This window comes from Heterocephalus glaber, unplaced genomic scaffold (genome assembly GCF_053883595.1).
Source record: "Heterocephalus glaber isolate CG9 unplaced genomic scaffold, H.glaber_assembly_v1.0 deba00000347, whole genome shotgun sequence".
In the NCBI taxonomy this organism is placed as follows: Eukaryota; Metazoa; Chordata; class Mammalia; order Rodentia; family Bathyergidae; genus Heterocephalus; species Heterocephalus glaber.
Genome location: NW_028258143.1, coordinates 25,131,627 through 25,144,939, shown reverse-complemented (window position 1 = coordinate 25,144,939; position 13,313 = coordinate 25,131,627). Strand labels below are relative to the sequence as shown.

The 13,313-nt window shown below is 36.0% G+C and overlaps 1 pseudogene; it reads left to right on the top strand.

Moving 5' to 3' along the window:
* Positions 1 to 202: 202 nt before the first annotated feature.
* The window catches only part of LOC101698665 (hydroxymethylglutaryl-CoA synthase, cytoplasmic pseudogene), a 104,471-nt pseudogene continuing 91,360 nt past the window's right edge, over positions 203 to 13,313 (top strand).

Here is a 13,313-nt window from a genome sequence, read left to right as displayed (position 1 = left end):
ATCCCCAAACACTTATGACTCAATTTCTGGACACACTCTTTTCTATGTTCAACAATCTGGATATAGAGGAGAGTCAAAACAGAACGGCTAGAATTATAGCTGTCACAATAGGTAATAATTTTCACTTACTCAAAATACACAAGGGAAATTGCAAGGACAATAAAGGTCTTTTTTAAGTGCAAGAAAACTGGAGACTGGGCACATGACTGCACCAAGTTATGGGCTGGACCCTTTGCCCAATGTCAGGCAGCCAATGTGCCTGACCCATGACACTAGAAAATTGATTGTCTCTGCTCCCAGAGAGGGGCTATTCGAGCCAAAACCCTCATCTGCAGACATCCTCATCATCTCCTGTGAGGAATCATACCTGGACATCATGGATGAGGCAATTCAGTTACTTCATTGTGTTTTGACTTCCCTCTCTGGAAAACCTTCCTCTACATCTATAGGTATAGCTGAAGTCCAGAGGACTCCTAGTCAGATATTCTTTACTCCTTCTCTGGTATGTCAATTTGAAGCTCAAATGTTCAACCATCATGTTTTAATTATCACCCAGTGTCCTACTACCTTTATAGAAAGAAATTTGCTGACAAAATTGAGGACGAGTCTCAAATTCCTGCAAAGCCCAAAACAGGACTACACCTGGTCTCCCTGACCTAATTAACCTACATGTGGATCCTGCTGCATGGTACAGTGGAATAACTGGGAGTGCAAATTTAGGTTTTCCAGTAGTTATAAATTTTTTTTTTTTTTTTTTTGTACTGGGGATTGAACTCGGGACCTTGCGCTTTCGAGGCAGGTGGCAGAACCACTAAGCTAAATCCCCGGCCCTCAGTAGTTATAAATCTTAAAAAAAAAAAAATCCAGCCATTTCCAAACTGAAAGCAATATGGAAAGATGAGGCTCATAAAAGCCTCTAGCCCCTCACAGACAAATTTCTAGAACACAGCCTCTGTAGCCTTGCCAGTTTCCTTGCAATATTCTCACTTTCCCTGCAGTAAACCCTCAGGAAAATATAAGATGGTACAAGGCCTCTGCCTCATTAATGACACTGTAATCCCAACCCACCCACTGGTGGCAGATCCATATACAATTCTCCAAATTCCAGGGCACAATAATTAGTTCTCAGTCCTAGATCTCAAAGATGCACATTTTTCTGTTCTCCTTCACCTAGATTTTCAGTTTTGTTTTCCCTTTGCAGGGAAAAATCCAAGTTCAAGAGAATAAAGCAGTATAATTGGATAGTTCTCACACAGGGGTTTAGAGGTAGTGCTTACCTTTTTTCCTCAGGCACTAGAGAAAGACTTAAGGAACGTAGAATTTAAACAAGGAACCATCCTACAATACGTAGAAGGTATTCTAATTTGCTTAGAGTTTAAAACGGAAACTATCCTATAGTATGTAAATGATATTCTAATTTGGAGCCTAACCATAATATAATACAAACTCTTAATTTTCTAACTAAGAAAGGATATAAAGTCTCCAAGGAAAGCCTCAGATACTTCTCTAGAATGTTAAATATTTGTGACACATTATTATACCCAGGGAACAAAAGCTGTCTGGGGACAAGATCTAGGCTATCTGTATTCTTGGGCCTCCTGCCACCAAACAACAGCTTTGCTCCTTCCTGGGAATTTCCAGCTTCTGCCAGTCTTGGTTGCCAAATTTTGAACTAATAGAAAAGACTTTATATGAAGCAGTCAATGATCCTGATTCTGTGACCCTAGAATGGACAAAAGTGACTGACAATGCCTTTAGAGAAATAAAACATGCCCTTGCTGGGCATGCACTGGAAATACCTGGCTCAAAACAATTGTCCTTCTCTACATATTAGAAAAGAGAAGAATTTCTTTGGGTGTCTTGACAACAAAGGCTAGGATTATAACTCTACACAGTGGCACACTTTTCAAAAAGATAGATGGAGTGGCTGCTGGATGGCCACCCCGCCTGATAGCTGTAGCAGCTATGGTAACAGAGGAAGCTGAAAAAGTAACATTAGGATAAAAACTAGAAGTCCTGACTTTCCATCAGGTCAGAAGTGATTCTTGAGACCAAAGTTTACTTGTGGTTTACTGCAGAACAGCTTGTCAAGTATCAGGCCATAGTTTTAGACACTCCAGAGGTTACTATAAAAACTTGTACTACTCTTAATCCTGCCTAGGCCCAATAATTAGCCACTCTTGTGAACAAATGATCTCCTGGACCTATGCCAGCAGGCAGTACATTAGTGATCTGTGCTTCTAACACCCTGAAGTATGTTTCACTGATAGAAGTATCCTTGTCCAAGAAGATCAAAAGGAAGAGCATGCAGTTGTCACTTTGCAATAGGTCGTTGAGGCCAACATCTTTCCCCAGGAACCTCTGCCCAATGAGCATGGCTCACAGCTCTTATTCAGGAAAATGCAAAAAGTTAAATATCTATGCAGACAGCAAACTACCTTTTGGTGCTAAATGCCCATGCAACGACCTGGAAAGAAAGGGCTTGCTGATTAATTGTTAAACATCTATAAATCACATGCAGGAAATTCTACAGTTCTTTGAAGTAGTTTGTCTTCTCAAGTAGGTCACTGTCTTTCATTGCAAGAGACCCCAAAGACATAAGTATGAAGTGTCTTTGAGAAATCAAAAGGCTGATAGGGAACCAAGAAGGGAAGCCCTGCAGTCCCTCAAGACCATAGCCTTATTTCCAGTTTATGAGGAACCATTCTGGTTCTTTCTCAAGGGATGGTGTGACAAGCTGTAAAAATACTACATGGGAAATGGTCACTAGAATTTTCATAGGACTAAGAAGAAAGCTATTTCTGAAAACCTCTGGAAGACTAAAAGCTCCTCTTCAGAAATCAAGACACCAGTATTGCTCTATGATCAGAGAAGTATAGGCACTAATGACCCTAATTCACTACAGCTTAAATGGCACCTGTATTGAGCCACCTGTTTTTAATTAGATCCATTATGTGAGTAATTATGCTAAGGCTATGGCTCTCCGCTTCTCAATAATTTAACTAACATCCCTCTTGGCCATACTTTGTTCTTCACAAGAAAAATAGAAATCTGACCTGCTCTTCAGAGTTGGGCTCTACATCTCAAAATAATATTAAAGTTATCATCTCTCCCTTGCACGGACAGCTCAACAGTAAGCAACTCTTTTCTCATTGTCTTCTGACAGGCTTTTTTCTTCAACTCAGCCAATGAGCCACAGCACCCCAAGGTAGTTGGACAGAATATAACCTGAGTAGTAGAATCTATAGCCCCTTTCAGCAGGAAGTAGCTATATGATGAAGCAGATTTCTATTCCCTCACCACCCCATAGAAAATTATGGGGATATGTGTCTCAATGGAAAATAAGACCAAAGATTAGGGTGTAACAAAGCTGGCCGGGCAAGTAGACATCACCTGTTAATTACAAAAACCCAGGAAACATGTGAAGAACTGTTCCCAAAGCTTTTTCTCACAAGAACTCGACCAGGTTTTTTTAATAGGATGGACTAGACCTGACGTCAGCATGAGAAGTGGGCGATACAAAACTCAGTGTGCACACTGAGTTTTTGCCATTACATTCTCTCTTGCATGGTGGCCCACCCTCCTGCTGTAGGGTGTACATTTTCTGTTTTTATTTGGTCTAAGTATGCTCTGCAGAAGTTATTTTCCTGACTTTAATAAAACTCTGCTTCCATTAAAAAGGATAGAAATAAGTTAAGGATAATTTTATCTGTGACTCCCAGTCATTGCATTGACTTCAGGATGTGTTCATTTTCTTTATTGTGAAACAAATTACAAAAAAATTGTGACAAATTTACATAAGTTTATTATGTCATAGTTTCTGTGGTTCAGGTGTCTGGCCTCAGCTTGTCTTTGTCATCTATTCTAGAACTGAGAGCTCTAATCAAGATGAATGCCTGCCCTGGTGTCTGGTTTCAAACATAGGATCCTCTTCCAAGATCACATTATCGTCATCAGATGCAATTCCCCATGGAAACCACGGTGACTCATTTCTTCCAAGATAGCTAGAGATTCTTTCAGACTGCTAGATACTTTTTTTTCAAGAATCATTTGATTATGTCTAGGTCAAACCCACCCAAGATATCTTCTTTTGATTACTTCAAAGTCAACTGATTGAAGATCTTAATTGCAATGAAAAAATTACTTTGTAAAGTGACACAACAAATCAAAAGGGGAAAGGCTTTTGTGGTCACAAAACATTCCATTTCTTGTGGGTCATTTAGTAGCATAATTAGGTGATAAGATGGTTGAGAGGAGATTGAGTCAAATACCCTGGCTTCAGAAATTATCTTTGGCATGTACTAACTATTCTCATAATGTACTACATGTTTGTCTAGTTTTGTAAGGCCTTGGTTTCCTTCTCTTCACATATTAGATGCTGTTTGGACCTGTTTGTCCTGCTTGCAATCACTTGGTCTCTGTGAGAGTCCTCACCTCATCATGTCTTACATAGCATTTCTGGCTACTTTGAATTTGATAGGAAAGGAAGTGACAAGCTACTTGTATCAAAATTTCCTGACTCAAATTGGTAATTGAAACATAGAAAGTCTAATTTTGTCTATACTTCTCTCTGGAGAGGTTTTGAATCAGGATCCTATATGACAGTATTTTCAACCAATGCATGGAAAAAACAGAGGAAGCCAACTTGAACGGGGAGTTAAGTACAGTTGGTATGTTCAAAAATGAATACCACACAGGCAAGAGGTGATTTGCAGTGAGAGTCAGTGAGAAATAAAGAATGCTGAAGAAACACTGCCAAAGTGAGAAAAGGGTAAGAAAGAGAAATGAGAAAAAGTAAAGAAGTAATTAAAATTAAACTGAGAAATGGATGCTTGAGTTCAAAATATTTTGTTTTTCAATTTGGGTTCCTGTTATTCAGTTATTCAATTGTCAGCACATATTGCATACAAGGAACACTTTTGGATGTTGCAGAAAGATCACTGAACAAGACAAAGCATCTTTATTTGTAGGACATACAATTCTCTTAGGAGTACTGAGGGAGATACTAGTAAGTAAGCATTCTGTAAAAGATAGCATAGAAGGCAGTCTGGGATATGTGTAAAGAAGTTTTTTTAATATTTTAATTTTACTACATGTTTCAGAAAAGGTCTGCTGAGGAATATTGTTTTCAGATCTAGATCATGAGAGGGAAAGAGCTACTTCAAAGTCTGTAGAAATCATGGCTCCACAGTGTATGTATGGGGTCCCTAACTAATAAAGGAACACCAAGTAAATATTTCATGTTTGACTCTAGACCACACAATAGAACATGCGTCATGATGAAGTCATTTGAAATTTTTGGTTTCTTAATTGGAACTATAATACTATTTATAGTATATTGTTATCAATTAACTTTGCAATAGTATTATGCCTTAAAATGTGTGCACTTGAATTTTAAAATGCTTCACTACTTTAATAATTACTGACTATTATCTGAGCCTTCATGAAGCCAGTCTCATGCTCTTTTCATTGATGAGGGTCTTGCCTTAACATGGAGGTTTGCTGATTAATCAAGATGGAAGTTGCTGAAGGTTTGGGTAGCTATGGAAATTTCTTAAAATAAGACAATAAAGAAGTTTCCTACATTGACTGACTAATTTAATCTACACTATTTCTGGAAATGTTTTGAATGAGGATTACATATGGGAATATTTGCTACCAATGCATGGAAAAAGTAGAGGAAAATAACTTTTAAAAAACTTTTTTAAAAATTAATTTTATTGGTACATTTTAGGTATACAATATAATGACATTCATCATTGGAAATTTGCACCTTTACATAATCTCTCTTGGTTCCTATTTTCCTCCCTTCCCCTGAGCTCCCTTCAACCCTTCCATCCTTCCCTATTTACAAAGACTTTGTTTTGATTTTTTTCATTTTCTCATATTAATTCCATTCCCTTCTTTCCTTTCCCCATCCCTCCCACTTCCCCTTCCCCTTTGCCCCCTTTCTTCCTATTTCACATTATCTGTTATACCTTTTAGTCATTTTTTACACTTTCAGTTTCTCACACTAGAGAAACTATTCAGAATTTACACATGTGTGCCCTATTTATTTCACTTAAGAGGATTGGCTCAATGTGCATCCATTTAGCTATAAATGTCTCTAATTTCTCATTTTTTATGGCTGAATAGTACTCCATTTTATTTTTTAAAAACCCCACATTTTGTTTATCCAATCTCCAGTTGATGGGCAATTGGGCTGCTTCCAAGTTTTGGCTCTTGCAAATTGTGCTGCTGTGAACACAGGTGCACATATATCACTGTGGTATGATTCTTTTAATTCTTTAAGGGATCAGGGAAAGAGCTGGGTCAAATGGGACTTCCAGTCCTAGTTCTTTGTAGTATCTCCATACTGATTTCCACAGTGGTTGCACCAGTGTACACTCTCACCACCAGTGGAGCAGTGTTCCTCTTTCCCCACAGCCCCACCAGCATTTGTTATTGGTTGATTTCATGATAGCAGCCATTCTTTCTGTGGTGAGGTGGAATCTCAGCATTGTTTCCATTTGCATCTCTCAAATGACCAGTGATGTTGAACATTTTTTCATGTATTTATTTGCTATTTCTACTTCTTTGTGTGAGAAATGTCTATTCATTTGAGATGCCCATTTTTGGATTGGGTCTTTAAATTTGGGAGATCTGTTTTTTTAAAGTTCTTTATATATTCCTGATAGTAGACCTTTGTCTGAGGAACAGCAGGTGAAAATTTTTTCCCAGATTATGGATTGTCATTTCACACTGTTGGTGGTTTCTCTTGATGTGCAGAAGCTTTTTAATAAGAAGAGAACCCACTTGTTGATTGTTTGTGCTAGTTCATGCGTAAATGAGGTTTTGTTCATAAAAACTTTTCCTACAACGTTTTCAAGAGTTCTACCTAGCCTCTCTTCCAGCAGGTTCAGCATTTCTGTTTTAATAGGTAGATCTTTAATCCATGTCGATTTTAGTTTAGGGCATGGTAATAGATATAGGTCTACTTTTAATCTTTGGCAAATTGAAACCCAATTTTTACAGCACTATTTATTAAAGAGGCTATCTGAGGAAAATAATTTGAACAGTGAGATAAATACAGTTCATATGAAGGAATTCTCTGTAGCATGTGTGATGTTATGTGATAGCATTTTACCGGATTTTTTTTTAAACTGACGTCAAACCCTGCTAATGTTCTGTCGACAAAATATATGTAATATTCTAAACACTTTGTTTTTATTTCAAAGATGTTCAAGGTGTCTTCCCCAGGCATAAATTCTAGCTACAGAAACCACACTATGTTCTGAAGCATAAAAAAGCATTTGTGATGCATTTATCATGATACTCTAGCAATTCAGTCACATCTTGAGGTTTCATTATGAATGGTAGTTCTTTTGTTCTTTATAACACATCTGTAGTTACTTTCTCCGCTGAAATCTTGCACTCTTTGGTGTCATACAAGACAGCTGGAATCAACAATTCCAAACTCCTGATTGTAGGTGTTATGTCCTTCCAGGAATAATAATTATTTTATATGAAGTTTATTATTGTATCTAGGATGATGAATCCTTTCCAGAGGTTTTCTATTTGCTTTATCCAGATCTATCATAGGAATCACTATCTATGGCAGCTAGAGACTTGAAAGTCAAAATTACTATTTGATCTGTGAACTGGAAAAGGATATTGTGTTAGTAGGTACAAAAACTGCTTTAAAATTATTGTACGTCTAAATCAGATCTCTTAAGTGACCAGGTAAATTGTCAATGAGGAATAATATTTTGAAAAGCATCCTTTTTTCTGAGAAGTAACTGTCAACAGTGGGCTTAAAACATTCATTTAACCATGTTGAAACAGATGTGTTGTCATAAGGTCTTCCTGGTTCTATGCGTAAAGAATGATCAGAGTAGCTTGAGTTATAATTCTTAAGGGCTCTAAGATATTTGAAGTGATAAGTAAATATTGGCTTTAACTTAAAAGTCACCAGCTGAATTAGCCCTGAGTGTAACCTGACCTTTGAAGTCAGGCGACGACTTGTCCTCTCTACCTATGAAAGACCTACATGCTATCTTCCAGTTTAAAACTACTTCACTTACATTGAGTAGCTGTTGTTTAGTGTGGTCCCCTTCACTGATTACCTTATTTAGATCTAGAAAATTTGGTGCAGTTTCCACATGAAAAGTTATTGCTTCACTTTGCTGTTATGAAGTAGTTTCACTATTTAAGTCTTATGAACCAACCTCTTCTAGAAGGTATTACTGAAAAATATGGTGAATGCCTAAGAATTTTTCAAAATCATAATATATATATATACATATATATATATATATATATTGCTTTTAACCTGACTCAAAATACCACCCCCTTGCTTCAAACACACTTAGCCTACCATTTTTGTCACTATCTTAAGGAATTCTTCAAGTTCTCTTTCCTGTTTTTAGAAGCTGTGATTGATAATACCGCGAATGCTACTTCTAAGTGTCATCCACCAGAAAGGCAGGCTTATAAAACCTTAGGGGTGTGCTTGCATCCTCCTAATTCACCAGATCTGGCAGTAATCTACTTTTGGCTCTTCTGTAAAGCCAAAATGACTATAAAAGGTGAACATTTGGAATTGACTCAAGATATTGAGCCAGACATGAATGCACAATTGAAAACACATATAAAAAGCCCACAGAATTGCTTCAGAAAGTGACAAGCATAATTTGATAAGTGTGTTTGAAATGAGAGGCCTTGTTTTGAGTGGGATTCATGGCCATGTGTCTCTTATTGTAATACATTTAAAAAATATAAATGTGAACCATAGTTTTTGATTATACCTTGTTGCTTCAAATTTTTCTTCCAACACTTACCTCCAACAGCTTTCAAAGAGGTCTAGCATTCAGTCTCATCTTTTTTCAAGCCTTCATCACTAACGTTAATCATTTTGAACTTTGAATTAAAGTGAGAGACTTCCAATTTTCTTTCACTTGAATACCTAGAAACTATTGTAGCATTATTAATTCCCTGAGCATAGTGCAGGGAATGACGGAGCATAAATAGTGCAGTCAGAACATACAATAATCCATTGTCAATTAAGTTCATAGTCTTATATGATCATAACACATGGCACTGAAGATAATTACAACTGTGACAAAAATATTTCCAATCATAGAGTGCCAAAATAGACATTACTAATCATGAAAACTTTGAAATATTTTGGAAATTACCAGAATATGACACTGAGATAACAAATGATCATATGCTATTGGAAAAATGGCGCCTAGAAACTTACTAGGTTCAAGGTTGCCACAAGCCTTCAATTTATAAAAAAGTGTAATATTTGTGAAGTTCAATAAAATGCATTATGGTTGTGTTGTTCTAATAAATGCCAGTATTTAATGTTGGCAAAATATGAGAGATTTTATACCTTGAAAACAGAAATCTCAATCAGACTACAGCTCTCTTTGTACTACATAAACTGAAATAACACACAAAAGCATTATATGAAGAGAGCAGAAGAACTCTAGTTTGTTTGTTTGTTTGTTTATTTATTTATTTATTTATTTATTGGTACCCACGATCGAACTCGTGACATTGTGCTTGCAAGGCAGGCAGCAGAGTTAAATCCCCGGCCCAAGAATCATGTTTCTTATTATTTATCTGAAGGTTGTCTCTTCCCAATAAACTATAATGTAATAGTGCTTTCACACAACCTGAACTGAAATTTCTTAGCATTCAATATGAAACTTTTATAATAAAAGTGCCACCAGAAAAACAAATGGGACCTAATTGAAGCTCCAGGTGATTATCTGAATCATTCTACAGGAAAAGAAACTTGACATGAAAGCTTCCCTGTGTGACACTGTCTTCAATAATCATTACTGATCTCCAGGCCTCCAAACCAAAAGCTTAGATAAATAGATCCAGGGCCTAAATTTTTTCCATCAGCTAAGGCTGAGAAGTGGTGAATAGGAATCAGAAGGAGATGGAGTCTGTGATAGTCATGTGTTATCTTCACTCATTCATATATTTCAGACAAACTCTGGCATCTGTGTATTCTAAAACCAGCATTGTTCTTGCTGCTTGGGAGTAGGGTGCTGATTTGGAAGAAGGAGCAGCAGTCAAACAAGTATGTACATACTTCTTACTTGTTCAGGTCACTCTTGCTTAAACAATTTCATTTGTTTACCTGCCACATCTTTTAGGTGATATGAATAAAATTAATCAATGCAAACTAAATATTTTAAGGTTTGACATTTTCTCTTGGTCCCATTTATAGTAAAACACTAAATGGCCAATGCTAGAGCATTCCACACTTCCTCAAGTGCTATAATATATGTAATAGTGCTTCGCATTAAAAACATTCAAACTGGTAGCTTTATTTTATTTTATATTGCTCAAAGTGGATTCTGTGGAGAAGAAACAAAATACATATATTATTTAACTGCTCAAAAATAAAATTGGAGGCAGTGATACCGAAAAAGCAAACATTACCCATGCTAATATACATTTGACATCATAAAAATGTCTTTTTCGGTAAAGTTTTGGTTGAACTGTGTTTCTCTTGCATACAGTGACTGGCAAAAGAAGACTTTAAAAATTTAAGTCCAGATTATAAACAAGAAGTTATATCTTTCCTAACATTTGAGGAAGTTAAACATCATTTGGGTTGTGTATTTAAAGTTGATGTATCCTTATTTCATCAGATTAATACATAATATAGTTGTTCATATTTTTTCTTGAGCATATAAATTTGAATTTCTTCTAACCTAAAACTAGTTTTTTTGCTTGTTTGTTTTACATAAAAAAGAGCATAAAACGAACATGAATTTTGAAGGTTGGCATCAGTAATGGAATGAATATTAATGAAAGAGTGCTATAACCCTTGGACAGATTTTCCTTGCTTCCAAAATATATTTTCTAAAAACATAACATAGTGGAAAGTTGTTAAGACTGATCTAAGACCAAATGTGACTGTTTTGCATTTTTGGCCTTAAGTTAAAATCTACTAACATTTGAGGGAGCCAGGTAGAATCAAGCCTTACAGGACAGCCCTTGATTGGCAATTAGCAATTAGAAAATTTCAGAATGTTCAGGAGGTAATTTTGGATAAGTACCTAAAGCCATGGCTGCATGTCTAATCTTTTGCTAAAGTTTTCACATACCAGAGATGCAAAGCTGAAAAGAAAATTTTTCAGTTGCAGGTTATCTCCAGGGATGTTTTTGATGTTTGACTCATTCAAAGCAAGAGGATTTTGTTGTTCTTTGGAGCTGTTTTCCATTTTGGAGCAAGAGCACAGAGATAAGTGGAAAGCAAATAAAAGTTAATCATAGTTACTTATTCAATACTTATTTTACTTGGTCTTTCTCAACCTTGTAAGAAAAGAATTTACTCTTTCCTTTTCTAAGTATTTAGATATATTATGTGACTTATTCCAGGTTGTCAGTGTCTGCTCATCAGGAGAATCTAGTCATATATAGCCACATGTTTTACTGTAAGAAAATCCTGTACAAGAAAGTAAGATTCATTTTCTCTCATGGAGATTCTGTCACAGTGAAAAAAAGGCCCCAATTTTTTTTGTATGTGAAAGGACCAGATATGGTGAGTAGACCTTGCTTCAGTTATGCTGCTATGCAAACATTCATTTATTTACTTGAGAACACTTAGTAAATATCTCACATACACTAAGCATAGTATTGGCCCTAAAGATATATGAATGAACAAAGCAAACAAAGTCTGTGGCCCTTTAGAGTCCATTTTTAGATAACTTGACAGATTGAATAATATATATTATGAAGGTGTAAATTATATGGTATGCTGAGAGATTATGAAAAAATTGAGCAGAGCATGGAGATCTGGAGTGTAATTTAAAACAAAAGAGACAGGTGGGTTCATTAGGTTGAAAAGCATTGAAATGTTCTTCAAAGTTTCTAGAGGGTGAATTGGATATAGTACTGGTACAGCCTAGGTACACTATGGAAAACAGCCCCAAAATTATGTTTGCTGTGATTCTTTTTCCAAGACTGAAAATCCCCTCAAATGTATATTTTCTTTCATTTTATCCACAGACCATAGTCATAGTTTTTCCTCTTCTATCTAATCTTTTCTGCAGCCCATTCTCTAATAGTATTCTAATGATTTTTTTTCATTGTTTCTTCATCTTTACTGGTAAAACTTACCTTTATATTTTAATAATGTATGGTTTCATTTTTAAATTTTTTCAACTTCTTGTAATTAAAAAGCATCTACTTATTTTACTCAAAGCTTCCATCTAATTGTGCATGGAGAAAGTCACATGCACAACACTTCTTCCTCCTTTGTAATACTAACATGCATTATGCTTTTAGCTAAGTGTTCCCAAGGGCCAGTATGTTATATATTCTTCATTTGGCTCTTAAGATTCACTTTATATCTTTTTTAGTGTCCAAAGACTTCACCTCCAAGTGTTCAAACAACCTAGATGTCTACCATCTCACTTCCATTTTAGTTCATCCGTATCAAAGGAGAAGAGTAGGACATGATCATCCTTGTCTCTCTCCAAGCTGAGTGGAGGTTTTGTGGTCCTCTGTTGGATAGTCCTCTCCTCCAGTTGCCTGTCTTGTCACTTCATACTTAAGAGTAATAGAAATTTGTGCAGTCAAGAGATATTTTACAATTCCTTCTGTATTTTTCTTTTGAACATTATATATTGTCCTTCATTAAACTCTCATTGAATGCCCCTTTTAAGTGAATCACCAGTTTCTAGCATGGACCCTACCTACAGGATCATCACTTTTTCTCATCATATTCCATAGGAGGGCCAACTTATGCTGTATACAAGTGAAGTACTTGATGGAGGTAGACAGATCACCATCATGGTGATGAGCTGCTCTTTGACTTTTACTCCCCTATTTTTTTGTAAGTAACAAGTATGTGCTAGATCATAAATTAAGTGCTCTCACCACATTGTTCAACTAAGTCCAGACAACAGCTAGTAAAGTGGGAATTTTCTCCATTTCATATGTGGAAACTGAGGTTTGAAGAGAATATGGAATTTGTCCACAGTAACAAAGTTAGAAATCATTGAAAAGAGAATTTGAGCCTAGGCATTTATATCCTCAGAGCCCACAAACCTTCTAACTATATTTTGGGAAAGGACTTTGCTCCATGCATTCAAAATAAGATCTTTTAAATGACTTTTGATATATTGCAAATGTAACTAATGACATTGGTGGAAATTAATTGATTTTAAAATTATTAAAAATTAAGAGAAAATAAAATTCTAACAGGCAAAACATGCCAGTAAGCAAGCTAAAAGACAAACTTTTTTCTTCTTTTAAGTGTATCCCCACCTCAAGGCATTTGTCATTGTAAGTCAAATTAG